This window comes from Orcinus orca, chromosome 2, assembly GCF_937001465.1.
Source record: "Orcinus orca chromosome 2, mOrcOrc1.1, whole genome shotgun sequence".
Lineage (NCBI taxonomy): Eukaryota > Metazoa > Chordata > Mammalia > Artiodactyla > Delphinidae > Orcinus > Orcinus orca.
In genome coordinates this window covers 9,189,965-9,199,999 of record NC_064560.1, presented here as the reverse complement: position 1 = coordinate 9,199,999, position 10,035 = coordinate 9,189,965, and the positions used below count along the sequence as shown (strand labels likewise).

Sequence of the window (10,035 nt, the reverse complement as noted above, 5' to 3'; positions counted from 1 at the left end):
ATACATAAGAAAGATATAAGAAAAGGTTTTAATTGAAACCAAAACCTGCTATAAGTTTTTAAAAAAATTCACTTAAAAATTAGTTGAAAAAAATACACTTAAACACTAGAGTACCGTTCTGAAGAAAAGCTTTTTATGACTTCAGTGACACATTATTTTTAAGCAGCAGCAGTCTTAAACACCTTTATATCCTTCAAAATACTGTTGACAATTTGTTTTTTAATAATTGCATTAGGTGCCACAAAAGGGACTCTTGTTCTTTGAGAGTCAGCTTCCTTGTTATTGTAGGAGATACTGCCAAGCAGGAGCATTAGAGTCGTGTAGGCAGTACTGAAATACTGCGCTACTGCAATACTGCTGGCGTCTGGAAGGGCCTCCTGATGCGTGGGGTGACAGTTACACATCTGAAGAGTCACTCCAATCAGTCTTGGTTACTAAGCTGCTTTTCAGTGTGCTGGATTCATCCTGAGGTCCTTCTCCCTTTGGCCCTTTCAGGTTAGTTGCACCCCAGGCACTTGGCACTTAAGTAGAATTTGACTCATTCTTCACAGGTGGAGGTTCCTTCTGTTCTCTTCCAATTCTTCTCCCCAAAGATTTCTCTTCCTCTAAGGATGATATGTCCCAGTCATCATCGTCCACATCTGCACACTTTAGATCTTTTTGTTCTTTTTTGATGAACGCCTCTGCAACATTAAGCCCACCAACTGGCTTATTCACATTTCTGTGATTTGAAACTGTCTTTTCAACTTTTCCAGTTAATGTTTTAATGGAGGTTCCTGTGGGCTTGGGAGAAATATCAGAGTCCTTAAGTTCACCTCCCTCAGTCCAGTCAGTGTCACTTTTGACAGTGCTCCTTCCAAAGCTACTCTTGTTGCTTTTAGATGACAGCACAGGAAGTAAGTCTGGCGAGGCATAGGCCTGGATGAGGTCCTCATCGTCCAGCTCTTCCTCTGAACTGAAGGGAGGGGTCGCAGTAGTTGAAGACTTTCTGGGAAAATGATCTTCTGTGATATTTTTCTTAACTTTTGGAACAGATGTCCTATCAGTAAAAACAGGTCTTTGTCTAACCAACTGTCTGCTTTTGGGAGGAAGATGTATTGCTTTGGGTATTTCTCCAGGTGAAAGGGTGTCCACTTGAGAAGCACTGTACCTGTCTGTGGACAGTAGTGTTCTCTCCTCAATTTTACGGGTGACCTGACGTTCAAGGAATTCACGAATTTGCTGAATGTTAGGTACTTGTCATTCCCGCTCATGTCTTGCTGATACTATGGTTCTTAGCACTCTATTCAAGTGGTCACTTGGAAAACCACATATATCTGCATTAATCCCCAAGGTTTCCAGTAACTCCACCAAACTCTCCTCCAAGACTGTTCTTATTTCCTTAGCGAGGGAAGGGTTATTCTTCAGTTTTCCTTAAATGTATCTTGTTATTTAATTTCTGTTCATTTTCCTTTCCTTTTTCTTTTTCTGAAAGTTCTTCTATTCGTTCCAGTATGTGCAATGAGAATGCCTGTTCATGTGCCATTGTTAGACTTGACTTAGCATCCAAAGTCTGTGGTGCTGGGGTATTCATAGGTACAGTTGGGGTAGTTGGCTTAGATTCAAAAGTTTGCCAGGTTAAAGGATTCCCTCTGGCTTCACTGACACTGTTTAATGGTTTACTGGTAAACTCTTTAATCTTTTGTCTCTGAGTGATAATCAGCTCTTTCTGCTCCTGGAGCCTCTGCCCTAGCTCTTCTATCCTTTTCTTGTAGAATACATTACTTGCATTTAGATCATCTATCATCAGGCTTCGAAGTTTCTCTATATGTGACAGGAGCCGGCTTTTCTCTTTCTTGTGTTCTTGATGAAGAGCCTGAACTCAAGCTGTCCACTTGCTTTCCTGACTATCAAGAAGTTGCATCACATTTTGGAAATCCTGGGGTTGCTGAGGACGTTCTTCTTTAAACTCATTTGCATCTTTTAACGTGCCTATGCCTGACTTGATCTGCATGTTGGACTTCTGGACTTCTGACAATTGCTATTCTAATGCTGAATTCTTAGAAGTTAGTTCTTTAAACTCCATCATAAACATTTCCTTGACTTTTTCCATTTCATCAACTAGTTTCTCCTTTTCTTCTTTCCATCTATCGAATAACTTCAGAAATTCTTCCTCTTTTGTTTTCTACATTTCATATTCCTTAGAGAATCTGACTGCATGGCCATGCTGTGCAGCCTCTAGCTGACACTTGGTGAGCTCCTTCAACATGGCGGTCTCATTCTGGAGCTTGTCAGTCTGTACCCTTGTCTTATACTCTGCAAGATGGGACTCTTCAGGGTGGCAGCACTGAATATGACTTTGTAGAAAAGCTTGGTTCATAAAGACCTTGTCACGAAAACGGCACTGGTAATACCTGGCTTTGGCCTCAATCATCAGCTGCTGGGTGGAAATGAACTTTTTCCTGCATTTACACTCTTCCTTGAGTAACTTGATCTCACTGCCCTGCTTGGTGAGGAGTTTCTTGCTCTGCTCGCACTAGGCCAGGCCCAGGCGCAGCCACTCCTCCAGGTTGTGCAGCTGCGAGGTGAGAACTCCTGTGAGTGTAAGTCGAGTATAAGTCTCTTATACTTTTTATAAGAGACTCACTTAAGAACATATATAGATTGAAAGTTAAATGATGGATAATAACATGTAAACTATAAGAAAATTAATGTAATGTAAAGGAAAATTAAAATTAAAACCACACTGAGACATGACTATCCATTAGAATGGCTAAAATTAGAAAGATGGACAAAACTATGTGTTGTCAAGAATATGGAGCAACCAAACTCTCATATACTAGTTGTGGGAATGCAGACTGCTACACGCTCATTCAAAAACTGCTTGACAGATATTATAACTAAACATATTCAAGAAAAACTAGTGCATATGCTCTAAGTAAATAAATAAAAATTGCCTGTGCTAAACGGTTCAGAGCAGCAATGAGGTATCACCTCCACCAGTCAGAATGGCTATCATCAAAAAGTCTACAAATAATTAATGCAGGGGAAGGTGTGGAGAAAAGGGAACCCTCCTACACTGCTGGTGGGAATGTAAATTGGTTCAGCCACTATGGAAAACAGTATGGTGGTTCCTTAAAAAACTAAAACTAGAGCTACCATGTGATCCAGCAATATCACTCCTTGGTATATATCCAGAAACTATGAAAACTCTAGTTTCGAAAGATACATGGACCCCAGTGTTCATAGCAGCATTGTTTACAATAATGAAGACATGGAAGCAACCCAAGTGCACTCCAACAGACAATGGTCTTAAGAAGATTGTGTGTGTATATACACACAATGGAACATTACTCATCCATAAATAAGAATGAAATATTGCCATTTGCAGCAACATGGATGGACGTAGAGAATATTATGCTGAGTGAAATAAGTCATACAGAGAAAAACAAATACTGTTTGACATCACTTATATATGGAATCTAAAATATAATACAAATGAACTTATATACAAAACAGAAACAGACTCACAGATATAGAAAACAAACTTATGATTACCAAAGGGGAAAGGGATGAGGGGGGAGGGACAAATTAGAAGTATGGGATTAACAGATACAAACTACTATGCATAAAATAGATAAGCAATAAGGATTTACTGTATAGCACAGGGAATTATACCCAATATCTTGTACTAACATATAATGGAATATAATCTGCAAAAAATGAAAAACAAAACTGAATCATTATGCTGCACACCTGAAACTAAAGCATTATTGTAAATCAACCATACTTCAATAAAAAAAAATTTATTTCTAAGTTCACCATACAATCTTTATTTCTTCCAATATTTCCTACATTTTGCTGTAATTAACTTTTCTGAAACATAAATATCTGATTATGTGTCTTGTCTACTCAGAAATCTCTACAATCTCTTCATGGCTTAGAAAGAAAATTATGATGCTTGGCACATTGTAGATACCAATTACCAGTCCACATGCACATGCCTTTCCTTCACCCGCAGTCTTCTCTTCCATGTTCACACCAGTTCTCAGTGTCACAGTCACATGGAATTCATTGTTTCATGAGCATAGCCATACTTTTTAACTTGCATTTATTTAAACCATCTGACCACATGGAATTGCCTATCCCGACCTGAAACTCAGCTCAGAAAATTCAGTGTTATGCCTTCCATGAACATGTCTTTAAACACTTTTGAAATTAAGTAGCATCTCCCGTGATCACACAGCCTTTGCTGTATATGTAGTAATCTAGCACTCACCTTGTGTGGAGTGATCTAGTATTCACCTTGCTCTGCTTTTTCTTTTTCTTTTTTTTTGGGGGGGGGGGGCGGTTAGTTAATGACTTCTCTCTCATCTATTATGAAAGAGTATTGTCTTTTTTTTTAAACATCTTTATTGGAGTATAATTGCTTTACAATGGTGCGTTAGTTTCTTCTTTACAACAAAGTGAATCAGCTGTACATATACATATATCCCCATATCTCTTGACTCTTGCGTCTCCTTCCATCTCACCCTCCCTATCCCACCCCTGTAGGTGGTCACAAAGCACTGAGCTGATCTCTCTGTGCTATGTGGCTGCTTCCCACTAGCTATCTATTTTACATTTGGTAGTGTATATATGTCCGTGCCACTCTCTCACTTTGTCCCAGCTTACCCTTCCCCTCCCCATGTCCTCAGTCCATTCTCTAGTAGGTCTGCGTCTTTATTCCCGTCCTGCCTCTAGGTTCTTTGTGACCATTTTGTTTTGTTTTGTTTTTTAGATTCCATATATATGTGTTAGCAGACGGTATTTGTTTTTCTCTTTCTGACTTCACTCGTATGACAGACTAGGTCCATCCACCTCACTACAAATAAATCAATTTCATTTCTTTTTGTGGCTCAGTAATATTCCATTGTATATATGTGTGCCAAATCTTCTTTATCCTTTCATCTGTCGATGGACACTTAGGTTGCTTCCATGTACTGGCTATTGTAAATAGAGTTGCAATGAAAGTTGTGGTACATGACTCTTTTTGAATTATGGTTTTCTCAGGGTATATGCCCAGTAGTGGGATTGCTGGGTCATATGGTAGTTCTATTTTTAGTTTTTTAAGGCACCTCCATACTGTTCTCCATAGGGGCTGTATCCATTTACATTCCCACCAACAGTGCAAGAGGGTTCCCTTTTCTCCACACCCTCTCCAGCATTTACTGTTTGTATATTTTTTGATGATGGCCATTCTGACCGGTGTGAGGTGATACCTCATTGTAGTTTTGATTTGCATTTCTCTAATGATTAGTGATGTTGAGCATACTTTCATGTGTTTCTTGACAATCTGTATATCTTCTTTGGCGAAATGTCTATTTAGGTCTTCTGCCCATTTTTGGATTAGGTGGTTTGTTTTTTTTTGATGTTGATCTGCATGAGCTGCTTGTCAGTTTTGGAGATGAACCCTTTGTCAGTTGCTTCATTTGCAAATATTCTCTCCCATTCTGAGGGTTGTCTTTTCATCTTGTTTATGGTTTCCTCTGCTGTGCAAAAGCTTTTAAGTTTCATTAGGTTCCATTTGTTTATTTTTGTTTTTATTTCCATTTCTCTAGGAGGGTAGGTCAAAAAAGATCTTGCTGTGATTTTTGTCATAGAGTGTTCTGCCTATGTTTTCCTCTAAGAGTTTGATAGTGTCTGGCCTTAACATTTAGGTCTTTAATCCATTTTGAGTTTATTTTTGTGTATGGTATTAGGGAGTGTTCTAATTTCATTCTTTTACATGTAGCTGTCCAGTTTTCCCAGCACCACTTATTGAACAGGCTGTCGTTTCTACATTGTGTATTCTTGCCTCCTTTATCAAAAATAAGGTGACCATATGTGCGTGGGTTTATCTCTGGACTTTGTATCCTGCTCCATTGATCTATATTTCTGTTTTTGTGCCAGTACCATACTGTCTTGATTACTGTAGCTTTGTAGTATAGTCTGAAGTCAGGAGCCTCATTCTTCCAGCTACGTTTTTCTTTCTCAAGGTTGCTTTGGCTATTCAGAGTCTTTTGTGTTTCCATACAAATTGTGAAATTTTTTGTTCTAGTTCTGTGAAAAATGCCATTGGTAGTTTGATAGGGATTGCACTGAATCTGTAGATTGCATTGGGTAGTATAGTCATTTTCACAGTGTTGATTCTTCCAATCCAGAACATGGTATGTCTCTCCATCTGTTTGTAACATCTTTAATTTCTTTCATCAGTGTCTTATAGTTTTCTGCATACAGGTCTTTTGTCTCCTTAGGTAGCTTTAATCCTAGGTGTTTTATTCTTTTTGTTGCAATGGTAAATGGGAGTGTTTCCTTAATTTCACTTTCAGATTTTTCATCATTAGTATATAGAAATGCCAGAGATTTCTGTGCATTAATTTTATATCCTGCTACTTTACTAAATTCATTGATTAGCTCTAGTAGTTGCCTGGTAGCATCTTGAGGATTCTATATATATACTATCATGTCATCTGCAAATAGTGAGAGTTTTACTTCTTCTTTTCCAATTTGGATTCCTTTTATTTCTTTTTCTAATTTGATTGCTGGGGCTAAAACTTCCAAAACAATGTTGAATAATAGTGGTGAGAGTGGGCAACCTTGTCTTGTTCCTGATCTTAGTGGAAATGGTTTCAGTTTTTCACCATTGAGGACAATGTTGGCTGTGGGTTTGTCATATGTGGGCTTTATTATGTTGAGGTAAGTTCCCTCTATGTCTACTTTCTGGAGGGTTTTTAATCATAAATGGGTTTTGAATTTTGTCGAGTGCTTTTTCTGCATCTATTGAGATGATCATATGATTTTTATCCTTCAGTTTGTAAATATGGTGTATCACATTGATTGATTTGCGTATTTTGAAGAATCCTTGCATTCCTGGGATAAACCCCACTTGATCATGGTGTATGATCCTTTTAATATGCTGTTGGATTCTGTTTGCTAGTATTTTGTTGAGGAGTTTTGCATCTATGTTCATCAGTGATATTGGCCTGTAGTATTCTTTCTTTGTGACATCTTTGTCTGGTTTTGGTATCAGGGTGCTGGTGGCCTCATAGATTGAGTTTGGGAGTACTCCTCCCTCTGCTATATTTTGGAAGAGGTTGAGAAGGATGGGTGTTAGCACTTCTCTAAATGTTTGATAGAATTCACCTGTGAAGCTGTCTGGTCCTGGGCTTTCGTTTGTTGGAAGATTTTTAATCACAATTTCAATTTCAGGGCTTGTGACTGGTCTGTTTATATTTTCTATTTCTTTCTGGTTCAGTCTCGGAAGGTTGTGCTTTTCTAAGAATTTGTCCATTTCTTCCATGTTGTCCATTTTATTGGTATATAGTTGCTTGTAGTAATCTCTCAGGATCCTTTGTATTTCTGCAGTGTCAGTTGTTGCTTCTTTTTCATTTCTAATTCTATTGATTTGAGTCTTCTTTTTTTCTTGATTAGTCTGGCTAATGGTTTATCAATTTTGTTTGTCTTCTCAAAGAACCAGCTTTTAGTTTTATTGATCTTTGCTATCATTTCCTTCATTTCTTTTTCATTTATTTCTGATCTTATCTTTGTGATCTCTTTCTTTCTGCTAACTTTGGGGGTTTTTTGTTCTTCTTTCTCTAATTGCTTTAGGTGTAAGTTTAGGTTGTTTATTTGAGATGTTTTTTGTTTCTTGAGGTAGGCTTGTATAGCTATAAACTTCCCTCTTAGAACTGCTTTTGTGGCATCCCATAGGTTGTGGGTCATTATGTTTTAATTGTCACTTGTTTCTAGGTATTTTTTGATTTCCTTTGATTTCTTTAGTGATCTCTTGGTTATTAAGTAGTGTATTGTTTAGCCTCCATGTGTTTGTATTTTTTACAGATCTTTTCCTGTAATTGATATCTAGTCTCATGGCGTTGTGGTCGGAAAAGATACTTGATAAGATTTCAATTTTCTTAAATTTACCGAAGCTTGATTTGTGACCCAAGATATGATCTATCCTGGAGAATGTTCCATGAGCACTTGAGAAGAAAGTGTATTCTGTTGTTTTTGGAGGGAATATCCTATAGATAGCAATTAAGTCCATCTTTTTTAATGTATCATTTAAAGCTTGTGTTTCCTTATTTACTTTCATTTTGGATGATCTGTCCATTGGTGAAAGTGGGGTGTTAAAGTCCCCTACTATGAATGTGTTACTGTCGATTTCCCCTTTTATGGCTGTTAGTATTTGCCTTATGTATTGCGGTGCTCCCATGTTGGGTGCATAGATATTTACAATTGTTATATCTTCTTCTTGGATCGATCCCTTGATCATTATGTAGTGTCCTTCTTTGTCTCTTGTAATAGTCTTTATTTTAAAGTCTATTTTGTCTGATATGAGAATTGCAATCAAGCTTTCCTTTGATTTCCATTTTCATGGAATATCTTTTTGATCCCTTCACTTTCAGTCTGTATGTGTCCCTAAGTCTGAAGTGGGCCTCTTGTAGACAGCGTATATACAGGTCTTGTTTTTCTATCCATTCAGCCAGCCTATGTCTTTTGGTTGGAGCATTTAATCCATTTACATTTAAGGTAGTTATTGATATGTATGTTCCTATTACCATTTTCTTAAGGTTTGGGTTTTTTATTGTAGGTCTTTTCCTTGTCTTGTGTTTCCTGCCTAGAGAAGTTCCTTTAGCATTTGTTGTAAAGCTGGTTTGGTGGTGCTGAATTCTCTTAGCTTTTGCTTGTCTGTAAAACTTTTAATTTCTCTGTTAAATCTGAATGAGATCCTTGCTGGGTAGAGTAATCTTGGTTGTAGGTTCTTCCCTTTCATCACTTTAAAAATGTCCTGCCTCTCCCTTCTGGCTTGCAGAGTTTCTGCTGAAAGATCAGCTGTTAACCTTATGGGGATTCCCTTGTATGTTATTTGTTGTTTTTCCCTTGCTGCTTTTAATATTTTTTCTTTGTATTTAATTTTTGATAGTTTGATTAATATGTGTCTTGGCCTGTTTCTCCTTGAATTTTTCCCGTATGGGACTCTCTGTGCTTCCTGGACTTGGTTAACTATTTCCTTTCCCATATTAGGGAAGTTTTCAACTCTAATCACTTCAAATATTTTCTCAGTCCCTTTCTTTTTCTCTTTTTCTTCTGAGACCTCTATAGTTCGAATGTTGGTGTGTTTAATGTTGTCCCAGAGATCTCTGAGACTGTTCTCAATTCTTTTCATTCTTTTTTCTTTGTTCTGCTCTGTGGTAGTTATTTCCAGTTTTTTGTCTGCCAGGTCAGTTATCTGTTCTTCTGCCTCAGTTATTCTGCTACTGATTCCTTCTAGAGAATTTTTAATTTCATTTATTGTGTTGTTCATCGTCGTTTGTTTGCTCTTTAGTTCTTCTAGTTCTCTGTTAAACGTTTCTTGTTTTTTCTCCATTCTATTTCCAAGATTTTGGATATCTTTACTATCGTTGTTCTGAATTCTTTTTCATGTAGACTGCCTATTTCCTCTTCATTTGTTAGGTATGGTGGGTTTTTACCTTCTCCTTCATCTGCTATGTCTTTCTGTGTTTTCTCATTTTGCTTATCTTACTGTGTTTGGGGTCTCCTTTTCGCAGGCTACAGGTTCATAGTTCCCGTTGTTTTTGGTGTCTTCCCCCAGTGGGTAAGGTTGGTTCAGTGGGTTGTGTAGGCTTCCTGGTGGAGGGGACTAGTGCCTGTGTTCAGGTGGATGAGGCTGGATCTTGTCTTTCTGGTGGGCAGGTCCACATCTGGTGGTGTGTTTTGGGGTGTCTGTGGACTTATTATGATTTTAGGCAGCCTCTCTGCTAATGGGTGGGGTTGTGTTCCTGTCTTGCTAGTTGTTTGGCATAGGGTGTCCAGCACTGTAGCTTGCTGGTCATTGAGTGGAGCTGGGTCTTGGCGTTGAGATGGAGATCTCTGGGAGATTTTTGCCATTTGATATTATGTGATGCTGGGAGGTGTCTTTTGGAGCAATATCCTGAACTCGGCTCTCCCACATCAGAGGCACGTGCATGATGCCCAACCAGAGCACCACGACCCTGTCATCTCCATGTCTCAGAATGAAAGGGAGAAAGAAGGAAG

At 38.1% G+C, this 10,035-nt stretch overlaps 1 pseudogene; it reads right to left on the bottom strand.

The window, feature by feature from the left end:
- Positions 1 to 220: 220 nt before the first annotated feature.
- Positions 221 to 4,013, bottom strand: LOC101277372 (cilium assembly protein DZIP1-like; annotated as a pseudogene).
- Positions 4,014 to 10,035: the final 6,022 nt, after the last annotated feature.